We start from the raw sequence: 14,907 nt of genomic DNA on the forward strand, positions 1-14,907 counted from the left end.
GAGAGTCTTCAAATCCTGACTTTTTAATTTCCAGCTGTCATTTTTAAGTTGCTGTTGCCTGTCTTCCATAAGTAGCTGCTCTCTGTTGAATGCTGCTCTGAACATCTCCAGCAAATGATTATTTGCCTCCTTCAGAATATTTCTGGGTTTACTCTTCTCCTGCAGGGCAGTTCCCCTGAGAGAGAGAGATAAGTGCTAAAAGACCAAGGAATGGTTTGGGGGCTGGGTCAGCAATAACTGAGGGGAAAAAAAGTCCTTAAACAAAGAACCAAAATTTTGGGAGACTTTATTTAAAACGTGCTCAGGATTGTGACTTTTATTTTTCATCTAGTGAATGAGTGATTCCAGCTTTTTAAGACATGTGCCTCAGAGAAGTGAATGCCTCAGTCCAAGCTTGTGCAGCGCCCTGGGGATCTGTGCATTCCATCACAGGTTGGGCTTTATCCTGGAGCTCTTTTTTTCCCAACTTAGTGATTCTGTGATCAGTAGGAAAACACCTGGAGAAACACCAAAGGAAGCGCTGAAAGCACCTGGGAGTCACCAGTGCTGAGCTTTTATTGATCACTGCCAAGGTGAGCTGATGTCACTGCCTGAGCTGAGGCTGAAAAGCTGGAGAGACAAATTGTGCCCCAGATCTGCTCCTATTGAGCTGGGAACCTGTGACAGCAGTCTGTGGCCTCGCTGATGATCAGCAAGCACAGCAGAACTTTTATGTGCCAGGTCAGACCACGGCACCCAGGACAATGCCGTTTCCACCAGCCCAACAAAAGCCTCTCTCTGTTCTTTATTTCCCCAGAGCAAGCTCTTCCTTAAAATCCTCCGAGTGTCTCTGCACTTTTGCTTATGATTAATTGCTTCAAATTCTAATGTAACAAAAATCGATGTGGAGAATTTAAATTAGCTCCCCATGTTCATGGCACTAGAAGAAAACATCCTTTTGATTAATTTCTCCTCTTCATCAAATCAGAGGACACTCCAAAACCACGCACACCCCCTCTCCCAAAAGCTCATTTCCCAGCCAGGCTGCCTTTGCCTGGGTTCACAGCCACCACCAAGAAAAGCAAACCTGTTTTAAGTAAGCTAAACCCTGCTTGAAAGGGATCTAAATTCTGTTGGAAAACTTCGAGAGATCTACAAATAGGTGGGGCAAAAAAAGAAGTTGAAAGAGAACTTACTAAGGGACTTTTGTGGTTTTTAGGGGGGGTGCAGAAACACCGTGAGTAGTTTACTCCCAGCTCCAAAAAAAAAAAAAAAAAAGCTTTATTCCTTAATATTATTTTTTATAAAACCCCAGCCGAACAAAAAAGATTTCTCTCCTGAGCATCTGCTTTGACGAGCTCTCCCCCCAGCCCGCTAATCCGTTTATTCTGAAATAACAATTCAATAAAATAAACCCAAACCAAAACAAAGCCTCGGCGGCGCCCGCGGGGCCCCCCCCTCGCAGTTACCATGGCAAAGGCGTTATTTGTCCGTCCTGCCTTCCCCGGGCTCCTGAAAATACCCGCTGACATATTTCGTCAGGCGGGAGCGGGATGGGGATGTTTGGTTTGGGAAACGCTCCCCGCGTCTCCCGGCAACGGGAGGGGACCGGGAGGGGACCGCGTCACCCCTGGCAACCGCTGTTGCTCCCCAAACATCGCAGCCTTCCTCCCCCGCATCCTCCCCGCCGTCCGCGGCTTCCGAGCCCGCCCTAGGGATTTGGGAGCTCCGGCTGCTCTCCAAACTCCTCAGAGGGGTCTCAGAATTAGCAGCGAAGATGGTTTTTTCACACACCCCCCCCCACTTAATTTATGGTTCAGAAGGGTTTAAATCTTCCCCGCCCGTCCTGATCCGTCAGGAGCCTCTGGATTGACCCAGCCTGTGGTGGGGATGGGGGGCTTTGGGGGTGGTGGGACGAGGTGGGTTTTGAAGATGGTGGGGTGAGGTAGGGCTTAGGGATGGTGGGGTGAGGTGGGTTTTGGGGATGATAGGATCAGGTGGGGTTTGGGGATGGTGGAGTGAGGTGGGTTTTGGGAATGGTTGGAGTGAGGTGGATTTTGGGGATGGTGGAGAGAGGAGGGTTTTGGGGATGATAGGATCAGGTGAGTTTTGGGGATTGTGGGGTGAGGTGGGTTTTGGGGATGGTGGGATCAGGTGGATTTTGAGGTTCTCAGAGCCCCTGTCCAGCCAGACCAGAGACAGAAAGATCACTGGGGTGAGCTGCCTGTCACAAAGCCACCCACTGGTTCTCCAGGCCAAAAACGCTGCCCACAGGAATTTATTGCCTGTATAAATGATCTTGCCCGGTTAATTTAACTTCTCTAGCAGACAGTTATTCTCTTTCTTTTGGACAGTGGGAGCTGTTGAAGCAGTGTGGAACTGTTGGAAGCCTTTATCTCCTCCCATTCCTGTAGGATACAGTTTATCTTACTGCTGTCCTCACCAAAAATCCACCAGTGCTGTTCTCCAAGTGCGGAATATTCAAATCCATATTCCCAAATTGCGTTTCTAGGACATCTACAGCAGCCTTCTCTTTGCCTTTCCAGGGAGAATTGCCTGTCTCTAGATAGTTTCTGTCTTCTATTGGGCGTCTTGTTTAGTCCTGGATTCTGTGCCAGTCACCAGCAGCTTTATGAACCTTAAATTCCTCCATCCCCCTCCTCACTGGAGCAGTGCAGTGGTGGGGAGGCAATTGCTGGTGTCCCTGTATTTGCTGAAATGTGCACTGGACACAGCAATGGAGTGGTTGAAGAACTGCTGGGAGTTTAATTTTGGGCCACCCCGTGTGACTGAGGAGTGGCTGAAGATCACAGAATGGTTTGGGCTGGAAAGGTCCTTGAAGCCCTTCCAGTGCCACGGCCTGCCATGGGTAGGGACTCCTGGCACTGTCCCAGGGTGCTCCAAGCTCAGTGCTTGAACAGCTCCAGGGATCCAGGGGCAGCCACAGCTTCTCTGGGAATTCCATCCCAGCCCTTCACCATGCTGCCAGGGAAGAATTCCTTCCCAATATCCCAGCTAACCCAACCCTCTGGCAGTTTGAAGCCATTCCCCCTTGTCCTGTCCCTCCAGGCCCTTGTCCAAAGTCCTTCTCCAGGTCTCTTCTCCCTGACTCCATTTTCTGTGGAGTGCAGGAGCAGACCTCAGATTTTTGCTCCCCAGTTACACCAGTCAGGGCAATGCTCCCTGTGCTGTGCTGAGCTGGGACAACCTAGAACCTCCTTTTCCTCCTCCTTCTCTTCTTCTTCCTTCTCCTCCTCTTCTGCCTCCCAAAGTACAAACCCCCCGTTCATCCCACAGTTCACCCCATGGTGGGATCTTCTGGAGAGCTGGAGCCCTGACTCCGCTGATGCTGTAAAATGTGACACGAAGTCATCTCTTCTCCAAACAGCCCCAGTTTGTGTTTGTTGCTTCTTCTGCTTCACTTTGTGAGGCACCACAATGCTCATGAGTGGTGCTGTGTAAATAAATAGCAACACCCTGGGCTGTGCTGGCAGCAGTTCCTGCTGTGCTGGCTGGAAACAGCTGCTGCCCCACATCCCCATGGAACACTGCAGCAATTCTCCATGGCACACTGCAGCAATTCTCCAGGGAATACTGCCGCCAGTCTGCATGGAATACTGCAGCCAATCTGCATGGAATACTGCAGCCAGTCCCCATGCAATACTGCAGTCAGTCCCTATGCAATACTGCAGCAATTCTCCATGGCACACTGCAGCAATTCTCCATGGCACACTGCAGCAGTTCTCCAGGGAATACTGCCGTCAATCCCCATGCAATACTGCAGCCAATCCCCGTGCAATACTGCAGTCAGTCCCCATGGAATACTGCAGTCAATCCCCATGCAATACTGCAGCCAGTCCCCATGGAATACTGCAGCCAATCCCCATGGAATACTGCAGCCAATCCCCATGCAATACTGCAGTCAGTTCCCATGGAATGCTGCAGTCAGTCCCCATGGAATACTGCAGTCAATCCCCATGCAATACTGCAGCAAATCTCCATGGAATACTGCAGCCAATCCCCATGCAGTACTGCAGTCAGTCCCCATGGAATGCTGCAGTCAATCCCCATGCAATACTGCAGCCAGTCCCCATGGAATACTGCAGTCAATCCCCATGGAATACTGCAGCCAATCCCCATGGAATACTGCAGCCAATCCCCATGCAATACTGCAGCTAATCCCCATGCAATACTGCAGTCAGTCCCCATGGAATGCTGCAGTCAGTCCCCATGCAATGCTGCAGCCAATCCCCATGCAATACTGCAGCAATTCTTCTTCACACTGAAATCCTCAAAGGCTGCTTGTTCTTACAGCCAGTGAAAGGTTGCCTAGTCTAAGCAAGTAAAAAACGAGAGCTGGTGAACTACAGGTGTAATTTCAACTGATCTCTTGGAATTAATTTCAAGTAAGTGACACATTCCATAGTTCTCTGACGTTGGAGAAGCTATAAAAGCCATAGGACAAGCTATAAAAAGCAGCACCAAGGTTTGCAGTTCCTTGTTCCAAAACGAGCCCAATTCGGCCAGAGGAGGATTAGCTGTACCCAGGTACCTGGGATTGTCCTGGGAGCAGGCACCAGCTCTGCAGGGGACAAGGAACCAGAGAGTCTGGTTTGGCTGATGATGGAAACTTTTAGATGTGTCCTGGAAAGGAACTTTTGAGATGCTCTTGTGCCAGATTTTTCCTGGAGACGCTGTTTTCTCACAAGGGCCTGGAGGAACAGGACACCAGGAATGGCTTCCCCCTGGCGGAGGGCAGGGAGAGATGGGATATTGGGAAGGAATTGTTCCCTGGGAGGGTGGGGTGGGGCTGGGATGCAATTCCCAGAGCAGCTGTGGCTGCCCCTGGATCCCTGGCAGTGTCCAAGGCCAGGCTGGACGGGGCTTGGAGCAGCCTGGGACAGTGGAAGGTGTCCCTGCCCATGGCAGTGGGATGAGATGAGCTTTAAGGTCCTTCCAATCCAAACCATCCTGGGATTCTATTTCAGAATATTTCTGTTTTCAGAAATTGTGTTTCCCCTGTTGAATCACAGTCCTGGGAAACCCCTAAGTGCACATGTTAAAAATATGGGAAACAATTAATTCAAGCCCAGAACCTGTGCTTGTTTTTACCAGGCAGCACCAATGTGTTTGTCACAACGCTAGAATGTGACTTTTAATTCCTCCTTTCAGATGTGAAAGCATCCTCACTGCTCAGCAGATTCCCAGATGTTGTTTCTTAGCTAACATTTTCCATCATTGTAGCAAAACCTTTCTCAAGTCAAGGTTTAGGTGGTTCATAGGAAAAAGATAAGGAGTTCCACTTGTTGACAGGGTTGTGCTACACTAAAAATCTGGAATCTCTTGGACTTTTCTTACCAACGAATAGCTGTGAGCAGTGCAGGTGAGTCTGTGAGAACCCCAGGAAGGGCTGGAGCTGTGTCAGGCCTTGGGATGGAGCTCAGGGAAAGGTTCTTCCCCCCGAGGCTGCTGGGGCACTGCCCAGGCTCCCCAGGGAATGGTCCCAGCCCCGAGGCTGCCAGAGCTCCAGGAGCGTTTGGACAACGCTCTCAGGGATGCTCAGGGTGGGATTGTTGGGGTGTCTGTGCAGGGCCAGGGGCTGCACTGATGAGCCCTGAGGGTCCCTCCCAGCTCAGGATATTCTGGGATTCTGTGTTGGGTCCTGAGGGTGAAGAGCAGCAGGGCAGGAACAGGGACACTTTCAGACCTGAAGGAATCCAATCCTGGCTCTTGATGCTCGGAGAGTGTTCAGGTTATTAACCCAAAAGAAAACAGGACAGGCTTTTGTGTGGGAAGGATGTTCCCAGCAATGCTTTGCCCCTGTTCGTGTCTGAGATTCCTGCACGTGGGATTTGGATTTTGCCAGCACCCCCTAAACTATTGTGGCTTCTGCTCTTCAGTTTCATCTGGCTCTTAAGGAAACTCCAAATTCCAGGGCCAGCACAGGTCCATTCCTGACTCTTTTCTGTCCTCAAAGTTACTTTTAAAGAAACTGCAGAGATTAGTGAACAGCTGTTACACAACAGTTTTGTGTGTATATATATATTACTTGACTTAATTCTGTGAAATCTAATTAAAGGCTGAGTGTATATTTGTATTTCAGTATATTATTAACTTGCTAATAAAAGCTATTTCCAAATTTGTATTTTTCCATGAGGACCAGGTTTCTGAAAAAAAACCAAAACAAACCCAACCCCAACTATAGTGCCTGCTGCCCTTGAAAAGTATGTTTTGGGTTTATCTGTGTTTCCAGGTAACTGGAGCTGGTAGACAAGCAGTATTTGCTTCTGTTTTAAATTAATTTAACCTAATCAGTGGCAGGGTCTGGTGCCTTCTCTTGTTTATAAAATTTTGAAGCAGTGTAATGAGTAGTCTCTTCAGAAAGCTTCTTTTCAAGTTCCTTGGCATGTTTGCTTCCCACTTCCATTCCCCTCCACTTAACAGGGCTCGTGGAAAGGGGAAAGGTTACGACACGTGGTTCAGGAAACTGTGGGTGAGCTGGTTCAGGTGCTGCCAGCTTTCAGCAGCCTGGGAGGGGACAAGGACATGTCCTCTCAGTCAGAGATGGCCCAAAGCTCTCCCCATGCCCTGCTGGGTGAGGAGGGGCTGGCTGTGAGAGGTGGAGGGTGCTCCACCCCTCGGATGGGGCAGGACCCAAGGGCTGGTGCTGCTGTGGGGATGCCGGGCACTGTCCTGCGCTGTTCCAGGCTCTGTGGGGTGGCTTGGTGTCACCTCGGTGTGGGATGGACAGTTCTGGTGCTGAGGTCAAGGTTTGGATGATCCAAGGCTGTTAACCTGCTCCCATATCCTTCCAGGATATGAAGGGGCTGGCAGGGAAACTGGAGAGAGGCTCTTTGTCTAGGACAAGGGGAATGGCTTCAAACTGCCAGAGGGCAGAGCTGGGCGGGATATTGGGAAGGAATTGTTCCCTGGGAGGGTGGGCAGGCCCTGGCACAGGGTGCCCAGAGCAGCGGTGGCTGCCCCTGGATCCCTGGCAGTGTCCAAGGCCAGGCTGGATGGGGCTTGGAGCAGCCTGGGACAGTGGGAGGTGTCCCTGCCATGGCAGGGGTGGCACTGGATGGGCTTTGAGGTCCCTTCCAACCCAAAGCATTCCATGATTCCGTGAGATTTCCTGGCTCCCTCTCAAAGCCAGAGCAGCAGCTCATCTTGCAGGGCTTTCAGAGCAGTTCAGATCCCAGGAATTGCTGTTCCCAGTTGCTCTCCCGAGCTGAGGGAATGCCACAACTGGCAGCTGTACAAACACCGTGGACAGAGGTTGGGTTCAGGTGCTGAGCAGGCAGACTCCAAACGCTTCGAGCTGCGCCCACTGCTCACAGCCGAGGTGGGAGCTTTGTTCTCTCAGCATCCCTGTGTGCTCTGAGGAAGAGATCATTCCTAAATGGGAATTCTGGGCTCTCCTTTGCTCAGCCATCAAAAACAAAGAGTTTCTTTGGATATCCCATCTGAGGGAGCTGGAATCGCGTTTTTCCAAAGAGGATGCAGAGATGGGGGCACCCCATGGTCCAGGTTGGGAGCCGTGTCCTGCTCCTGTGCTCCTCCACCTTGGGAGCATTTTAGGTGATGGAAAAACTGAATTTGGTGTTTTCCTGATTAGAATTTCAGGGGAACGCCTGTTATTCCTTGGAGGTCTCATGCTTTGGAGACAGGAGCAGCAGGGATGAGGGATGTGTGTGAGGCAGGAGCCAGGCTGGGTTTAAGACAAATATTTGCCTCAAAGGAGGGAGAAGTCACTCGATCCGTTTTCATTCACATCAAATAAACCAGCTCCTTCTTCCAAAGAATGAAACACTTCCTTTCTGTGCCCTGCTTCAAGCACAACCAATGCCTTTTCAGGGCAAGATATTACATCCAGACTGAGCCAGAAATGTTGAATGAAATGGAAAATATTTAAGAAAGTTTTCTTCAGTGAAATAACTGTGGCCTAGAGTGTGGTGGATGAAGTAGATGGATACTTGCAGCTGCTAGAAAATAATCAAAATCAGCCATTCCTTGCATTACTTCTATTATTTTTTTGAGAGTATTGAGAATTCTCAGTAGTGAAACCATTGAATGTAAATTCCCTGGTTCCTTTCTCTGCAGTCAGGGGAGAAAAAACCATTTAGTGCCCATCTAGAACATGATGGTTAAATGGCATTTTTATTTCTCCTGCATTCCGTTATTGCTCTTCTGGTTTTCCCATTTATCTAAGCTCCAAGCCAAGTAAACCTGAATAAAAGTTCCAATAACCAAAGAACTATTTTCAAATGTAAGCCTTCCCTTCAAAGCACGAAAAAAATTTGCACAAAATCAACCAACCAAACAAGGGAAAACCTGGGTTTCAATTTTGATCTTTGCAGGTCAGTGTAGTGAATGAGAAATAATTTAATTTTTTTTTTCAAGTAAAACTGCAGCCTTCCCATTTTTTTCAGTAAAATAACAGATATCAGGAGATTTTTTTATTAAAAATTCATGGCTGTATCATGGACTTCCATATGGAAATGGGGTTGGATGAGATTCCCTGGCTAATTCACCCCCTGGTCAGCCTGAGATCCGTTCGGCAGAAGGAAAACGTGGAGCACAAACTGTGCCAGCTGAGGCTGTTGGCTGCACTAAACCTCATTAATTCCTGATAATATTAAAGATGAACAAAGGTTATTTGCTGTATTAATTTAAGGTGAATTTTCCGGTATAAAATGCCGTTGGCAATCCCATCCACCTCCAGGTTTCCTGCAGTTCTGGTGCATGCAATGCTTTTAGCTCCACCATGGAATTTTTAAGGGTGGAAAAGACCTCTAAAATCAACTCCAATAAATACAAATCTTGCTGTAGCTCAGCTTGTCCCTCTCCCGTGTCTGTAGAGATTTTAGCTGCAGATTTCTTTTCAGTTCTCACAACAGGAAGTGTCTGACAGTCTGCACAGGTGATGATTAGAAATTCAGGATGCCTGGGTTTACCTGGAGAGCCAAGGCTGTTGGCATTTGAAGAGCACCAGAAATAAAAAGCCCAGCATCATTAGAGCAGCTTAACCTGGAAAAAAATAAACTTTTCCCACCTTTAGATCTTAATTTGAAATAAAAGCTGTGGAGTCTCGTGGTTGACTTGGCAGTGGTGATGGTTGGACTCAAGGATCTTAAAGGTCTTTTCCAACTGAAATGATTCTATAAATACATCCTTCAGGCATCAAAAATCTGATTTAACATTTCCTGTACCTCTAGGCAGTCATTTTTCTGTTGGCTTTTTATACCCCACATTTAAATCCCCTTTGAGAAGAAGTTGTTAAACCCATTTATGAATGGCGAGGACAGGGGCAGTGGATTTCTTACCCATGGAGGTAATAACACTCACCAAGGTTTACTGGGAAGCTTAAATAAGAGTAGGTATAAAAAAAACAACTTTATCCCAGAGGTCAAATAATTGATTGTTCTTAAAACTAACAAAAAAAACCTCACTGAGGATATTTTCCTTTCCCTCATTTATATCCCAGTATTATATTCAATTTCAAAAGTCCTGCCAGAAATAAAAGGATGTAATAAAGGAATTTGAAAAGTTTAAATAAGATCAAAGGATGACCAACCAAGTAAGCTTTGAAAAGCAAATTAAATAAAATAGTTCATGATCTGTTTTTTTTTTTTCTTCAAATGAGCGAGTGATTCACTGGAACAGGAACGATTTTAATGTTTTGAAAGCAGCACTAATAGAAATGTATGATTCTGTAGAGAGGAAATTCCTGCCTGTGAGGGTGGGAGGCCCTGGCACAGGGTGCCCAGAGCAGCTGTGGCTGCCCCTGGATCCCTGGCAGTGTCCCAGGCCAGGCTGGACGGGGCTTCCCATCCCAAACATTCCATATTCCATGATTTTCTGAGTTGACTGCTGCTGTAGGGTAGCTCATAGGTTTTACATTTTCACCTTAAAGAAATAAAGATGTGTAAATACGAGACCTAAATACCCCATGAGAGCCAAGGCTGTGCCTCTGATTTATGTGACCTGCTCTTAAAAAACAAAAATAAGGCCGAGAGGGAGCTCTATCTATGTCCAGTGGTGACCTGTAGGATAAAACCAAAACGTAGTGTGGCCACGATTACAGCTGGAGCAACCCTGGGCCTGAGGAAGGCAAGGACTTAAATCCCCTTTAATTTGGAGCTTGGAGCTGCCTGGGATGGGATGGCTGGCTGCTGCTGCCACGTGTGCTGCAGAGCCAGGACCAGACCACCAAAGACAGATAAACCAAACATTTCCCTGAGGTCTGCTCTAGCTCAGGTCACCAGAACTCCTTCCACGTTTGAGGGCTCCTCGTTCAGCTCCGAAACTTTTGTGTTTGAGGGCTCAGGGGCTGATGGTTTCTGTTCAAGCGTCCTGTGGAAGAATCCATCTCCTGGATGGCAAAGCCCGTGGGTGCAGCAGAGAGAGCGCCCAGCCCGGCTCTGGCATCAGCCCCCTCCTTTCCCAGACTCTTCAGGGGAGCAGGGGATGCTGCTCCATCCTCTCCTCAACACTTGCAGGAGTGGCCCTGTGATCTCCCCCTGCTGCCTCCTCCTTTCCCCCCACTCCCCCACGCAAACCTGAACATAGAAAACATTTTGAAATGCTGCTCTTATCTCTGTTTTCCCAGCGGTTCGGAGCTGCTTTAGGCGGGAGAGATGAACAAAGGCGAGGCCATTTACATGGAGGCAAGGGTTCCTTATGAATGAAACGGTGACAACCCGAGTTTTTATCAGCCCTCAAGGCTTGGACTCTTACTCCTTGTCTTTCTGAAAGGCATTCAGGCTCTGACAGCCCTCAGAGACCAGGGCTTGAAAAACACCTTGCCTAGGGGAGTATTTGTGGCTTTTTTAGGAGTGGGAAAATTGAAGCACAGGGAAAGGGAAGCATCCTGTTCAAGGTCACGGAGCGAGCTGGTGGCAGGACCAGAAATAGCACCCAGAAGTTATTAGAAGGGTTTTTTTTTTTTTTCCTGAATTTCCTTTCCTGTCCCTGCTGTTTGCTTGGATACCGAGATAGCTGTGTGTAAACAGAAGGTTTCCAGAGGCAGCAGCCTCCTTATCTGCCTGATTCATTCAGTGATGATGCAACCTGGAATCCAGATGTCTGTGATGCCTTCCAGGGCCCTGGTGGCCTGTGTGACATCACCGGCCACGTCGAGCAACCGGAGCTTTAAACTTGTCTCTCCCTGAAATGCCAATGTGTTGAATAAATCCGCTGTGAGGAGACCTTAAAGCAGCTTTTTAGTGTCCAAAAGGTGCCTGTGAAAGAGCTGCAAAGGGACTTTGTATAAAGCCATGCAGCGACAGGGCAAGGGGAATGGCTTTAAAGTGAAGGAGGGCAGATTTAGATAAGAAATTAGAAATTAAAAAGGAATTCCTGGCTGTGAGGGCAGTGAGGCCCTGGCACAGGGTGCCCAGAGCAGCTGTGGCTGCCCCTGGATCCCTGGCAGTGTCCCAGACCAGGCTGGACGGGGCTTGGAGCAGCCTGGGACGGTGGAAGGTGTCCCTGCCCATGGCAGGGGCTGCAGTGAGATGAGCTTTAAGGTTCCTTCCTACCTAAACCATTTTCAGATTCTCACCACGATTTTACTCCTTTTGCATGGTCAGCTCCATCTGCTCATTTCTCCACAATAACTGGCTTATTTTGCTCTTCTTCACCCAGTAAGGAGCCCTGGAACTGAGAATATCACCTGTGGATGCTGCTGATCCTCTCTGTGACCCACCAGCAGCTTTGTTGATTATTAATTAACTTCTCAGTTTGCAAATTCCCCAATCCCAGGGGCTGCCAGGCTGTCAGAGGCCATGAGACACCTTTAATGGCTTCTGTCAGTCCTTCTGTGAGAGAGCTACAGGTGGCATAAACCTCTCTGTCTTAGGCCAGATCTAAGGGGGAGAAGCAAATTTTAGATCTGTGGGAAGCAGGAGGTCTGGCTTTTGAACCAGTGATTTCTGCTAAGAAGATGATCGAGAGCACTGTAAAACTTCCTCCCCTGTGAGAGGTGAGCAGTGGGCTGGGAGGAGAGCAGGGGGTCCTTTCAGAGGGGTTTGCTTCAGGGCTGTGGCAGAGCTGCCAAAGAGCTGCACGAGGCTGAGGGAGCTCCAGAGGAGTTCCTGACCCTGGACCTGCTGAGTCTGTGACAGGAACTGCCCCTGGATCGCTGGCAGTGTCCAAGGCCAGGCTGGACGGGGCTTGGAACAGCCTGGGACAGTGGGAGGTGTCCCTGCCCACGGCAGGGGTGGAATGGGGATGAGGTTTGAGGTCCCTCCCAACCCAAACCAATCTATGATGGAAATGCAAGCCCTAAATACCCCATGAGAACCAAGGCCATGCCAGTCCCAGCTCTGATTTACGTGACCTGTTCTTTAAAAATAAAACCAAGGTGAAGAGGAAAGAGCAAGACTTTGGGTGCCACGTTTCCTCTCGTCCTTGGAAGCCGACGCTTTCTCCACCCTCTGGAGCCTTGGCTCAGGTGCCAGCTCCCTTGGCAGCCGTGCTGCCAGGGCATCAGCAGAGCTCTGCAGCACCTTGTGCTGCTTTCTGGGAGCACAGGAATTCTGTGTGTGCTGTCAGCTTTCCATCAGCACAAATTAACCAGAGCAGATGGCGCACACGGATCTGAATCCAATTCTCAGGATGCGCAGGATGGCTTTAATGAGAAGCGAACGATTCTTTCTCCAGGATGTTGCGCTGATAAATAAAATAACAACAAGTCCTGTACGTGTGGCTTGGCAGTCCAGGACTTCTCTGTCTGTCTACCTTGTCTGGAAGTGCCATCTGCAGATTTCCTCGGAGCCGTTGTGTCTGGCGTGGCTGTCATCCCTGCCAGAGCCTGCCTTGTGGAACAAACCTGAAAATCACCCTGGGGATTCGTTTTGGCAGCAGACAATTCACCTTCCACCCTGCCCGCGTCTCTCTGCTCTCTTCTGGTCACCGAGGGGAAGGAGAAGACAAAATGTATCAGTAAAGATGAGTTGTTGGTGATGGGAATCATAGACTCATGGAATATTCTGGGTTGGCAGGGACCTACAAGGATCATCGAAGTCCAACTCCATCTTTTCTAAGCGCTCTTTTCTGATTATAGCTACACTTCAAAGGAGACCTTTTGTAGACCTGAAATGCCAAGAGCTGACCCTGCCAGAACCATTAATAGATGATTAAAATATCTTTGTCAGCTCACTCTCTTCTCTAAGCTCACCATGCTACATTTGACACTCAGAAAACCCTGGAAAGCTGCAAACCATAGCCCTGGGCACGAGGGACAGAGAGTGAACACTTTTGGAAAAGGTAGAGGAGTAAATGTGGTAAAAGAGCCCCTCTCTCCTGCCTGAGCATCTCCACCTGAGCATTCCAAACTGGAATGTGCTGGCCAAGTGTTTAATTGCTGATAATTTGGGGCTGAAGCAGGCAAGGAGGTGTTTCCCTCATTTACTGGGAGAATTATTATTTCCCTGATCCCACGGCGCTCTTGCAACTGGAATCTTCTCACGGGGAAGGTTTTGGCTCAAACCCAGGCAGAGGCAGTGATGGGGAGAGGCAGGTGCTGCCTTTATATAGCAGAGCTGCAGGGCTGGGGGTGCTGAGGGCGGCTTCAGGGGCCTGGGGAGGACACAGGAATAAATATTGATTTAATTCCCCTTGTTTCTGGCTTGTCGGATTAATCTGGTAGCTGTGACTGTATGGCTTCTGTATCTACTTTTTCTCCCAGATGTGAGAAAAATTATTTGCAAGCTCTGGAGTTTCGGGAAGGTTAGGAGAATTTGCTAATGGGAGTATGGAGTATTGAAAAAAAAAACCTTAAAAACCTGTTTTTTGGAGGATTTTAGTATTTGGGTGGGTTTGTCAGTGGCTGAAGGAATAAACAGGTATATTTTGTAACTCCACACCCTCCTTGCATTTCTTTTGACCACAAATGAGCAGGTCCAGTGTCCTTCAGTTTCTCATTTTTCCTTTTTCCTCTTAACTTGCACAAAGTTGAGGGAAAAGTTTAAATGCTGGCAGGAGAAGGGAAATAAAACAAAAGACATCATAATATTGTCCGGAGGCTCAGCAGCGAGGCCAAGAAAGCAGAAATGACACTGCCCAAAATCTGGATGTTTACAACCTTTTGATTTTGAAGTGACAGCAGAAACCCTCCTAAAATAGATTATTAAGCAGGAAGTTTCACAAGAAACTGAGGAAAAAAGGCTCCCCCACCCCAAAAAACCCCTCAAAATGCCGTCGTGTGCTGTGGAGAAGCCCCGTGTCAGCATCCCCAGGGAGGGACACTTGCTGGGACAGTGCCAGGAGGGAGAGCTGGGATTCAGGGATCTGAGGATGTCGAGGGCACCATCAGCTCTTCAGGGTTGTGGGGCAGTGGAGGGCGATGCTGTGGCTGTCCTGGGACCTTGGGGGGGATTTTGGGGCAAGGGCAGGGACGGCAGGGTGGAGATGCTGCTTTGGTGGGTTCTAAAATGCTGGCGACTTGTTCTTGTGCTCTTCATCCTTGATTATTTCTGGCTATAAACCCAAGCTGGCCACGCCACTTTCCCAGTGGAATCTTAGCTAAAACTCCAGGCACGGGCTTGGGTTTGGCTAAAAGGCTTTTTGCAGTGGTTAAACGTGAGAAGGCAGAGGGGGAGAAAGCATTATTTTAAAAATCTGCCCCTACTCTTCCCCATCATCCGCGATGCTCGCCGTGACACAATAATTTTCCAACGCCACTTTTCGGTTAAATATAGAAGTGCATTTTCTGTTCCTTCCCTCTCCTCTCCGCGAAACAATTGTGCAACTTTCTTTTTCCCTTAATATAATTCTGCATTAAAATTAGCTCCAGGACTAAAAAGAGTCCCGTGTGTAGGACGGGAGCTGCCTCCCTTCCCAACGCTTTCCCTCTGGATCTCCCGCTGGGATTTTTACCGCCCGGTTTGAAGGGGTTTGGGGGGCGGTGTGGCTGTGCCGTGCTGTCCC

General features: G+C 48.8%; 1 protein-coding gene across 4 annotated transcripts in view; it reads left to right on the plus strand.

Moving 5' to 3' along the window:
• The window catches only part of RFX2 (regulatory factor X2), a 65,742-nt gene that overhangs the window by 18,603 nt on the left and 32,232 nt on the right, over nt 1–14,907 (plus strand). The window contains exon 1 of one of the 4 annotated variants that reach the window (XM_066205386.1): nt 13,171–13,245. The exons of the other annotated variants lie outside the window; for them this stretch is intronic. The gene's annotated coding sequence lies outside the window, so the exon portion shown is untranslated. Of the gene's footprint in view, nt 1–13,170; nt 13,246–14,907 lie in introns of those variants that run through there. 4 annotated transcript variants of the gene reach the window in all.

The sequence above is a fragment of the Chamaea fasciata genome, unplaced genomic scaffold (assembly GCF_029207755.1).
Source record: "Chamaea fasciata isolate MVZ Bird 193981 ecotype frontalis unplaced genomic scaffold, bChaFas1.0.hap1 SCAF_28, whole genome shotgun sequence".
NCBI classification, from domain to species: domain Eukaryota; kingdom Metazoa; phylum Chordata; class Aves; order Passeriformes; family Sylviidae; genus Chamaea; species Chamaea fasciata.